Source organism: Passer montanus, unplaced genomic scaffold (genome assembly GCF_014805655.1).
Source record: "Passer montanus isolate IOZ18808 unplaced genomic scaffold, ASM1480565v1 scaffold8, whole genome shotgun sequence".
Taxonomy (NCBI): domain Eukaryota; kingdom Metazoa; phylum Chordata; class Aves; order Passeriformes; family Passeridae; genus Passer; species Passer montanus.
Genome location: NW_024373256.1, coordinates 15,170,437 through 15,179,091, shown reverse-complemented (window position 1 = coordinate 15,179,091; position 8,655 = coordinate 15,170,437).

Genomic DNA, 8,655 nt, shown 5'->3' with positions numbered 1-8,655 from the left:
TCACCCATGGAGAGAGACAGGAGCCCCACGCAGGGGTGATTCGGAGCTTGGGTGCTTCCCTTCTCCCTTGCAGGTCCTTTTCTCCTAGAAATGAGTCCCAGACCATCCAGCTGGGGTGTCTGGCACCCAGCAGGGTGTTTGCCCTGGTTGGAAGGGCTGGGGGAAGCTCTATCCCAAGAATCTCCTCACGAGATGTTAGATCCACTCCAGATATCTGCATTGGGCTGTCCCTGCATGGCATGGTTTACTGCAATTCCTTAAAATCGGACCCTTCCAAAACCTCCTGATTCTCTGGGCCAGCTCATTTCTTTGGGGCCGAGAGAGGACACCCTGTGTCCCCCCTCACACTTGGCCCGCCAGCTCCACGTCCTCGGCTGATTATTTCTCGGGGCTCTGGAGAAGTGCTGGATCCAGCACTGGGCACAGCATTGTGGGGCCCCCCGGCTCTGCACCCCCTGTGCATGGGGGGCCCTGGCTCTGCTCTGGTCCCCGGAGTGTGGCAGGGGCACAGCCCTTGCCGGGCTCTCCGCAGGCAGCCGGCCCGATCTGCCGCGGCGCAGGGCCACCTGTGCTGGCTGCCCACGCCATCTGCGAGGGGCGGCCGGGGGCGGCTGCCATCCCCCGCCGGGTCAGTGAGCAGGGGACAAGCGGGCTGGGGCAGCACGGCCGCCCCGCTCCGTGCGGGTGGGTGCCACTGCATCCCGAAGGGGGGAAGAGGAGGGGATGGGAGCAGCTCCCCCCGGGTTCCTGCTGGGATCGGCTGCCGTGGGGCTTGCAGGGACATTTCTGAGCCCTTTAGTGGGGACAGTGTGCACCCCGGCTGGCTGCCGACTCCACTCCCTGCTGCCTCCGGGCGTCCCCCGCTGCAGGGACGCAGAGGTGGATCCCTGACGGGTCTTTGGAGTGTCTTGAATCCGGAACCCCTTGCACTGAGCACGTGGCTGAGCATGGGGACATCCCATCCCCTCCTGCCCAAGGGTGTCCCAAAAGGAGCAGCCAAAGGGAGCCTGTTGGCAGAGAGGTGTCTCTGCCCTCCTGCTCGTCCTGGCGGCAGCCACCACGCTCTCCTCCCTCCCTGCTCAGCTCCAGGAGCATCCTGAGATGCCGCGGCAGGAGCCCCCCGCGTGTCTGGAGCCCTACAGCCGCCGGAGCCAGGCACCGGCCGGCTCAGCCCAGGATCCCGGGCGCCGTGGCTGTGCCTGTGCCTGTCCTGCTCACAGGGGACGTCGTCCTTTGATGAGCCGATACCGGAGCCCGTGCTGCGCCTTCCTACAGGTAGCCGGAAAGTTTTATTCGTCACCGGCTGCTGGAAAGGTCACGGCGTCCTCCTCCCCCTTCTATTTCTGGCCCGTGCCCTTTCGCCGGCAGACGGGAAGCGCGGCCGTGCTCCGCACCCCGGACACGCCGCCTCGGTGCGGCCGCGTCCCCGGTGCCTGCTCCCGGGGCGGCGGGAGCTGCGGGCAGGATGCTCTGTGCCTGCCCACGCCGCCCGGGCTCTTCAGGGACCAGAGGAACCGCTGCAGGGCGGGGGGAGCCGTGCGCCATCGGCTTCACGGGAAATAGTGGGAATTTGGGGGTGCAGGGATGGATCACCGGGCCCAGTGGAGGTGGGTCTGGTCCCGGCTGTCACAGGCGCTGGCACGCTCCCGAGGCACCGGGGCTGCAGCAGTCGGTGCTGTGCCTGCAGCGGGGTGCCAGGGCTGCAGCAGGGAGCGTGGGTCTGGAGGGATCCCGGGAGCCTCGCCAGGGTCGGTCCTTCAGCACAGCCACACGGGCAGCTCTCAGCTGCCCTGCACAGCCTGGGCAGGTGCCGGTGATGGGAAGGAGAGTCACAGCAGCATTCCAGCCCTGGGGAAACATGGGCTGTGCAATGCTCCCGGGTTTTACTGCCGCCATCCAAAAGTGAGGAGCAAAAAGGGAACACGCCTCACTGACAACAGGAGACCGAAAAAGGGGATTCACCCTGAAAACTGCCCTTTGCTCAAACCCTACAGGTTTTTCCTAACTCTGAGACCTTCATCTGAGCTCTTCCTGGGGGCCAGGCAGGATCAGCCCAGATATCCACCAGCCCTCCCAGCCGCTGTGGCCTGGGATCACCCTGGACCCGGCTCTGCATGCGTGGGTTGACATTCAGCTGCACAAGGAGCCCTGGAGACCCTTTGTACCCCAGAGAGGGATCCCCTTTACTGCTCCCTGCATCCCAGTGTGTCCTGGGAGGGCTGTGAACCCAGGAGGAGCTGCAGGGGAACCCAGCTCCCCTTCCCAGCCTCCCCAGTTTGCCCAGGCAGAGTTGCACCCCTCACAGTACAGAGCCTTTTCCAGCTCTGGGCCAACCTGAAGAAGGTTAAGAAAAGCCCCGGGGAGGTTTTTCATCCCTCTTTGTTCATGGAGCAAAGATATTCCCAGCCCTGAATCTATAGATTGGCCCTTAAACTACAACAATCTCCGGGGAGCAGAGAAACAAACGTAGATTTTGGTTGCGGCTTGTTGTGTTTTGTGGTTTTTTTCTGTTTCTTTTCCTACGCAGACAGTCTTTGCCCAGGAGGGGTTAGCATGAAAAATGCATGTGGGGATTGGGGGAGCGGGGGGAGTGGGAGGAAGGAGCTATCGATCAAGCATCTCTGAAAGCCACGCAGCTGTGCCAGCCCCGCTGCCTCTGCCAGCCCTTCCCGGCGCTGCCGGTGCCGGGCTCGGTGCCTGCCCTGCCTTTGGGATGGGCGCCTGATGTTGTGCCCAGGAAACCCCCTGGATCCCGGAGAGGAGCCCATGCTGCAGTGATCAGATCCCTCTGCCAGCCCTTCCCAGCAGTGCCAGTGCCAGGCTCGGTGCCTACCCCGGCTTTGGGATTCAGTGTCAGGAATCCTCCCTGGATCCCGCGGAGCGATCGGATGCTCCGCAATCCCTGCCCTGTGCGCGGCTCCCTCCATCCAGGCTCGCAGCTCGCTCCTCGCCCTACGGCATGTCAGAAATGGGCCCATCCCTTTTCCCCCAGATGGATTCTCCTCCCAAGCTCCCCAGAACCATAGGGAGGATCTGAGGAACAGCAACAGCTCTGCCCCCTGTGCCCACCAACCCTCCTGCCAGCCCCACACCTCTGTACCACTCTAATCAGAAATAATTAGTATAATTGCAAGTAATAATTATCCTGAGCCTGATGCAAACAGGGACACAGCCCAAGTCTGACGGTGGGCTCCAAGGCAGGCAATCAAGCACAAAGATGTGTAACCCAGCTCATCTCCTGGACTAAGAAGAGCAAGCTGAGGCACCTCCAGATCCAGCAAGAGCGGGTGCTGGCAGGAGATCAGGGACACGAGTCCTGCTCTAGGCTTAGGAGCTGTGCAGTGTCTGCTCCCGGCAGAGCTGGTGCTCCTGGCAGGGTTGGTGGTTCCCACAGGCACTGCCCTCGCAGCTGTGTCCCTGAGAAACCCAGGGTACAATCCCTGTATCAGGGTAAGGCACTGGAGGGGTAAAACCTTCTCCAGATGGTTCTCACTGAGATGGGAACATCAAGAAATGACGCTGGAGTGGACGCTTCACATCTCCCCCACCAAACCCAGCACTGCTAGCCAAAACCAGTCTGGAGCCTGGGAGAACCAGAAAGGCTGATTTTAGACATCACCTTGGCTGATAGTGCCCTGAAATTTGTTCCAAATGTGAGATTTGGGAAGGGTGGGAGAGGAGAAAAACAGTGAGGAGAAAAGCGGTGGGAGAAAGGGATTATCTTATTCCACAAGGGGGGGGGGAAACCCCTGACATCTTTGCTTCTCCCGCTAGCTGGGCACTAGTGCATGGCATTGGGGACCTCCTGTTTCACCAGTGGCACCTGGATGCAGCACCCAGAAGTTCCAGCTTGGCCTGATTTAGCTGGGATTTTGCTCAGTTCCTGCCACGCTCGGTTCCTGTGCATCGGGGGGAGCAGCGCGGTGCCCTGCTCACAGCTGGGATTTTGGGGTGTGAACACAACCAAGGGGGCTCAAAAAAGCTGGAGAGGGCTTGAGCTGTCTTCATTTCAGTATAGAAATCTGAGAACATTTGCTACCAAGAAAGATCTTCAAAGGTCTGGAGCCATGGGGAAGAGGTGTTCTCTCCTCTCGTCCGCTGTGGTCCGAGCCGAGGGCAGGGGACTCCCCAAGCCCCGAGGCCCTGTGCTGAGCTACTGCGAGCCCTCAGATTTCCACCCCTCACACAGGAAAAGCTCATGGCAGCAGAGGGAGAGCTTGGCTGGAATCCCCAGCCCCACACTTGGCACAGACCCTCGACCCCCTGCCAGCCCCCAGCACATCTCCAGCCCCGTGTGGCAGACCCCGGGTCCATAACCCGATTTGATCACACCTGATTGCCTTCAGGATGGGCATCTCCAGCCGTGCCCGGTGCCCCCAGCAGGGTGCAGGGTGCTGCTGGGGTGAGCCTGGTGCCAGTCTGGGTGCTGAGGACACCGCTGTCCCCTCCCGCCCCCGGCAGCCGCAGCTCTGCTCACAGAGGTGCCTCGGACTGCTGCAGGTTCTCAGAGCCCCCCTATTTAAAAACAATCTTAATTACACCCCGTGGCTGAGCTCTGATGCTCCCTGGGCTGACCCTTCCTGCTGAAATGGGGCACTGCACCGAGCACTGCCCTGCACGGGCCTGGCCTGGAACACAGAGAGGAGGAAACTGAGGCACAGAGCAAGGCAACATCCTCAGCCTTGCACCCACAGAGCAGTTTCATCGTCTCTGCACTTGCTGGGGCTGTATAAGCCCAAATGCCCCAAAACATTCATTTTAATGATTTTGTCCATCTTTATCCCCATTACAATTACGGAGTCCCTTTAGCCTGGGACTGCCAGGGCTTGTCCAAGACTGGAAATTCGTGGAGCTTCCCCAGCCCCAAACACAGCCAGGGCTCCTCAACCCCCAGATGCCCCCCAAAGCACACAAACCCTCCGTGCCATAAGCTCGGTGAGGCCCCGCGGAGCGCGGAGCTGTTGCTAGGATGATTTTCCATTCAGCAGGACACAAACTATCTCCGGCTCCCCCTCCGTGGGGCCGCGGGTGTGTGCGGGGACGCCGCAGCAGCCGGGCTGCCCAGACCCCCCACACCCCCCAGACCCTCGCCCGCACACTTGGGTTCGTGGTTTGCCACCTCCTTGCCTCCAGTCCACGTCCTCCCCCCGCCAGTCCCCGCTGGGAGCAGCTTCCCTTGCAAAGGAAATTCCAGTGCAGGAAGGTGAAGGCGCTAGAAGCGGCGGGCTGAGCAAAAGTGCTTTTTAAAGTTGTTTGGTGATTCCTTTTGCTGCTTTGTCAAAGGCAAAGGGACCCCAGCGGGGCCGGGCGGGGTGGGACGGGGGTGGGCGGGGGATGCCGGCGGCAGCTCCCGCAGCCCAGGCGGACCTGACGGCAATTAATGCGAGTCAAGGAAGGTCGGCTGGCCCGGGATGCTCTCCCACTCACGGTGTCCGTGCTTGCAGGGACAGAGACTGAGGCTGGGCTCTGCCAGATTCTATTGCCACTCTCTCCACCACTGTCCTGAACTCCGCTGGCAAGAAAAACGCTTTAAAAATCCCCACTGATAGCAGCAATAACTGCTCCATCCCACCTGCTTGCACGGCAGCCTGCCACAGAGCAGGTCCCTGCACCTTCCCCCTCCCTGGACCCCCTCGGGGAGAAGGAGGCGAGGGGGACTTACCTGCACGCAGGACTCTGCCCTCGCTGCAGCTCTGCTCTGCCTGATGTTCGCTCTGTGGAAGTGGGAAGCGTTTTAGATCATGCAGTAGGTTATATATTGTCTGCAAGTCTGGCCCTAGGGCGTCCATCAGTTGGTCTTGCTTTGCTCCTGCCCCTATATGGAAGATGCATCACATGCTCCGCGGCTCCCAGCTATCCGCCTGGCGAAAGAGGAAAAGAAGAAGGAGAGCAGAAAGGGGGAAGAAAAAAAATTAAAAGGACCTTCATCACCATGAAAGAGGCAGGGAGAATTTCTCAGTGGAAAACCCACCAGCCAGAAATCCCTGCCTGGCCTGAACTTTCCCGGCTCTGCTTTTGTTATCCCTGGCTCCCTGTGCCCCTTTCATCTGCTGTTCAAGGCCGGGGAGATGTGAAGGTGCCTTCACCTTGATCACTCTCCTGCCTCGCCTCCGAGCAGGTGAGGGGCTGCAGCTTCTGCCGAGTGCTGCCGTGCACCTGCAGCTCTCCAGCACGGAATATTTATCCCTCCCCAGCCATGCCCCCCGTGCTGCCAGGCAGGGCAGGGATGGGGCGCTCCCAGGGCTTCCCAACCATCCTGCCCCAAACACACTCAGCATCCTGGAGCACCACGGCCATCACACGGGACAAAGTTACTAAGGCAGCATCTCCTGGAGCGGGGGGCTCTGTGTGGTGCTTGGAATGGGGGCTGCTCCCTCATCCACCCCAGGGAAAGGGCTGGTGGGGAGCTCCCAGCACAGTCGGGTGTGAGTGTCCCGGCCACCACCACGGTGGGACAGGAAGGACAGGCAGGAGGCTGCTGGACCTGCTGTCCTGCCAGATGTCCTAAAGGTCTGAGGACATTTCTCCAGAAGAAGGAATTTCCTCCTTTTTCCTCATCTCACCTCCCCAGCAGGGGTGCACAGCCGGTTGTGCAGAGCAGAGGCTGCAGAAATCCCAGTTTCATCATCTGCTGCACCAGATCTTACCTGGTGGCTTTTCAATCCTGGTACCACTGCCACCACCCCACCAGCTCCCCAGGCCAATGTGCAGGTCCTGCTTTCCCCCTGCTTGCCCCCTGTGTCTCTAGGCTGGAAGCCAAGCAGGGCACATCACTCTCCTGTTGTGGGTAGGGCATTCCTGGCTGGAGCCTCTCTGGGAAAGCCTTGGCCTCCCTGTCCTCAGAAAGGGAACATGAGGTGATGATGTCCCTCCCAAACCCAGAGTCATCCCTGGGGCCTGATGTCTTCTGGTGCCCTTGGTCACACACAGCACAGATGGGTCATTTCTCTGCCCATAAATGATGGGTTCCTCTTTTCAAAACCTAAGAATTCTTCCTCAAGAATTTCATTTGTTCTCTTCCCAAACATCCCAGCCTTGGCTGAGCTGACAGTGTGCTCCCAAGGTCCCAGATCCTGCACACAAACCTGCATCTTCTTCTCAACTGCATTTCTACCTTCTTCAGAAATAGTGGGGGAAAAATAATTTTGTGTTGCACCACTTAATTGAAGAAATTCTGGAACCTTGGGTACAGTCGCATCTGAACCTGGGAGAGGGATTCCCATCTTCAGGTGGCACAGACATGGGGAATTTGAGGTGGCCCCTGATAGGACCTCTAAATACAGCTGAGTCCCATGAGACCATGAGCAAAGATTTCCTTATAACATCTTAGGAGCTGAGGGGCCAGGGGTCAGGCTGGTGATGTGTCTGCATTGAAGGGTCCTTCTGGGCAGAAGGCATCTGGAATCATAGAACTATGGGATATCCTGAGCTGGAAGGAACCCAAAAGAAACAAGAGTCCAGCTGCTGGCCCTGCACAGATACTCCAACAATCCCACCCTGGGCATCCCTGGCAGCGCTGTGCCCATTCCCTGGGGAGCCTGGGCAGTGCCCAGCACCCTCTGGGGAAGAACCTTTCCCTGACCTCCAGCCTGACCCTGCCCTGGCACAGCTCCACCGTTCCCTGGTCCTGTCCCTGGTCACAGAGCAGAGTTTGGAGCTGCCCCTCGGGAGGAGCTGCAGTCCCCAGTGAGTCTCCCCTCAGCCTCCTCTTTTCAAACCAAGTCACTTCAGCCACTCCTCACCTGGCTTTATTCCCCTCTATACCATCCTCGTGGCCCTCTTCTGGTGGCCCTTTAATAGGTTTAGATCTTTTTTATGTTGTGGTCCCCAGAACTGCCCCCAGAGCTGCAGTGTCTACTGCCTTTGGTTCATCATGGCTGGGCTGGGCTGAGCTCTCCTCCCTCAGAGCTCACACCTCCATCCTGCTACAGCTCAGCCTCACCAGATCTCCTCATCCTGAGGATCCCAGAGGCAAAGCCAGTGCCTGGTCTGAGCATGCCTGCTCCACAAGGACCAGGATTTCCTCAGAGTGCCACATTCTCACAGCACAATTGCTTCTGGTCTCTCTGTGTGCGCTGGAGCTTTGTGGTGTTGCTGTAGAGGGACCCATGGCAGTGCCAGGAGGTCTGGTCTTCCCAGCCTCAGTTAAAATAGCTGTGTCAGAGCAAAGGATGTTTCCCTGGATCTCCATCTCCAGGCATACACTGCTGTGTGTCAGACCAGAACCTGCTGAGGCTTCCTGAGAGCTCACAGCTCTTTCCAGCTGAGGAGCACAGTCCCCTGTTGGGACTCTTCCTCTCAGGCACAGCTGTGATCCTCAGAGCAGGACACCCCCTTTTTTAGGGGTGGCCTCATGGAACAGTACAGGGAAATCTTTCTGGAGACAGAGCAGGGAAATGGTTCCTTTCTCTTTAGTTTGAATTTCACTTGGGCTCCACTTCAGCCTCTTCTCAGTGACTTTCAGCAATCTTGAACTCATGATTCTGATAGTGGAATTTTTTTTCTGGATCCACACTCATTCTAGTATTTTGCCACACACAAGCACACTTTCCCAGCTTTGGGGCTGGGTAAGTGCCCCACCCCCGCTGCCAGGATCCCCACCCCACTGAACACCTTCCTCTCATGCTGATGCCACTTTGACATGACCTCCCACCA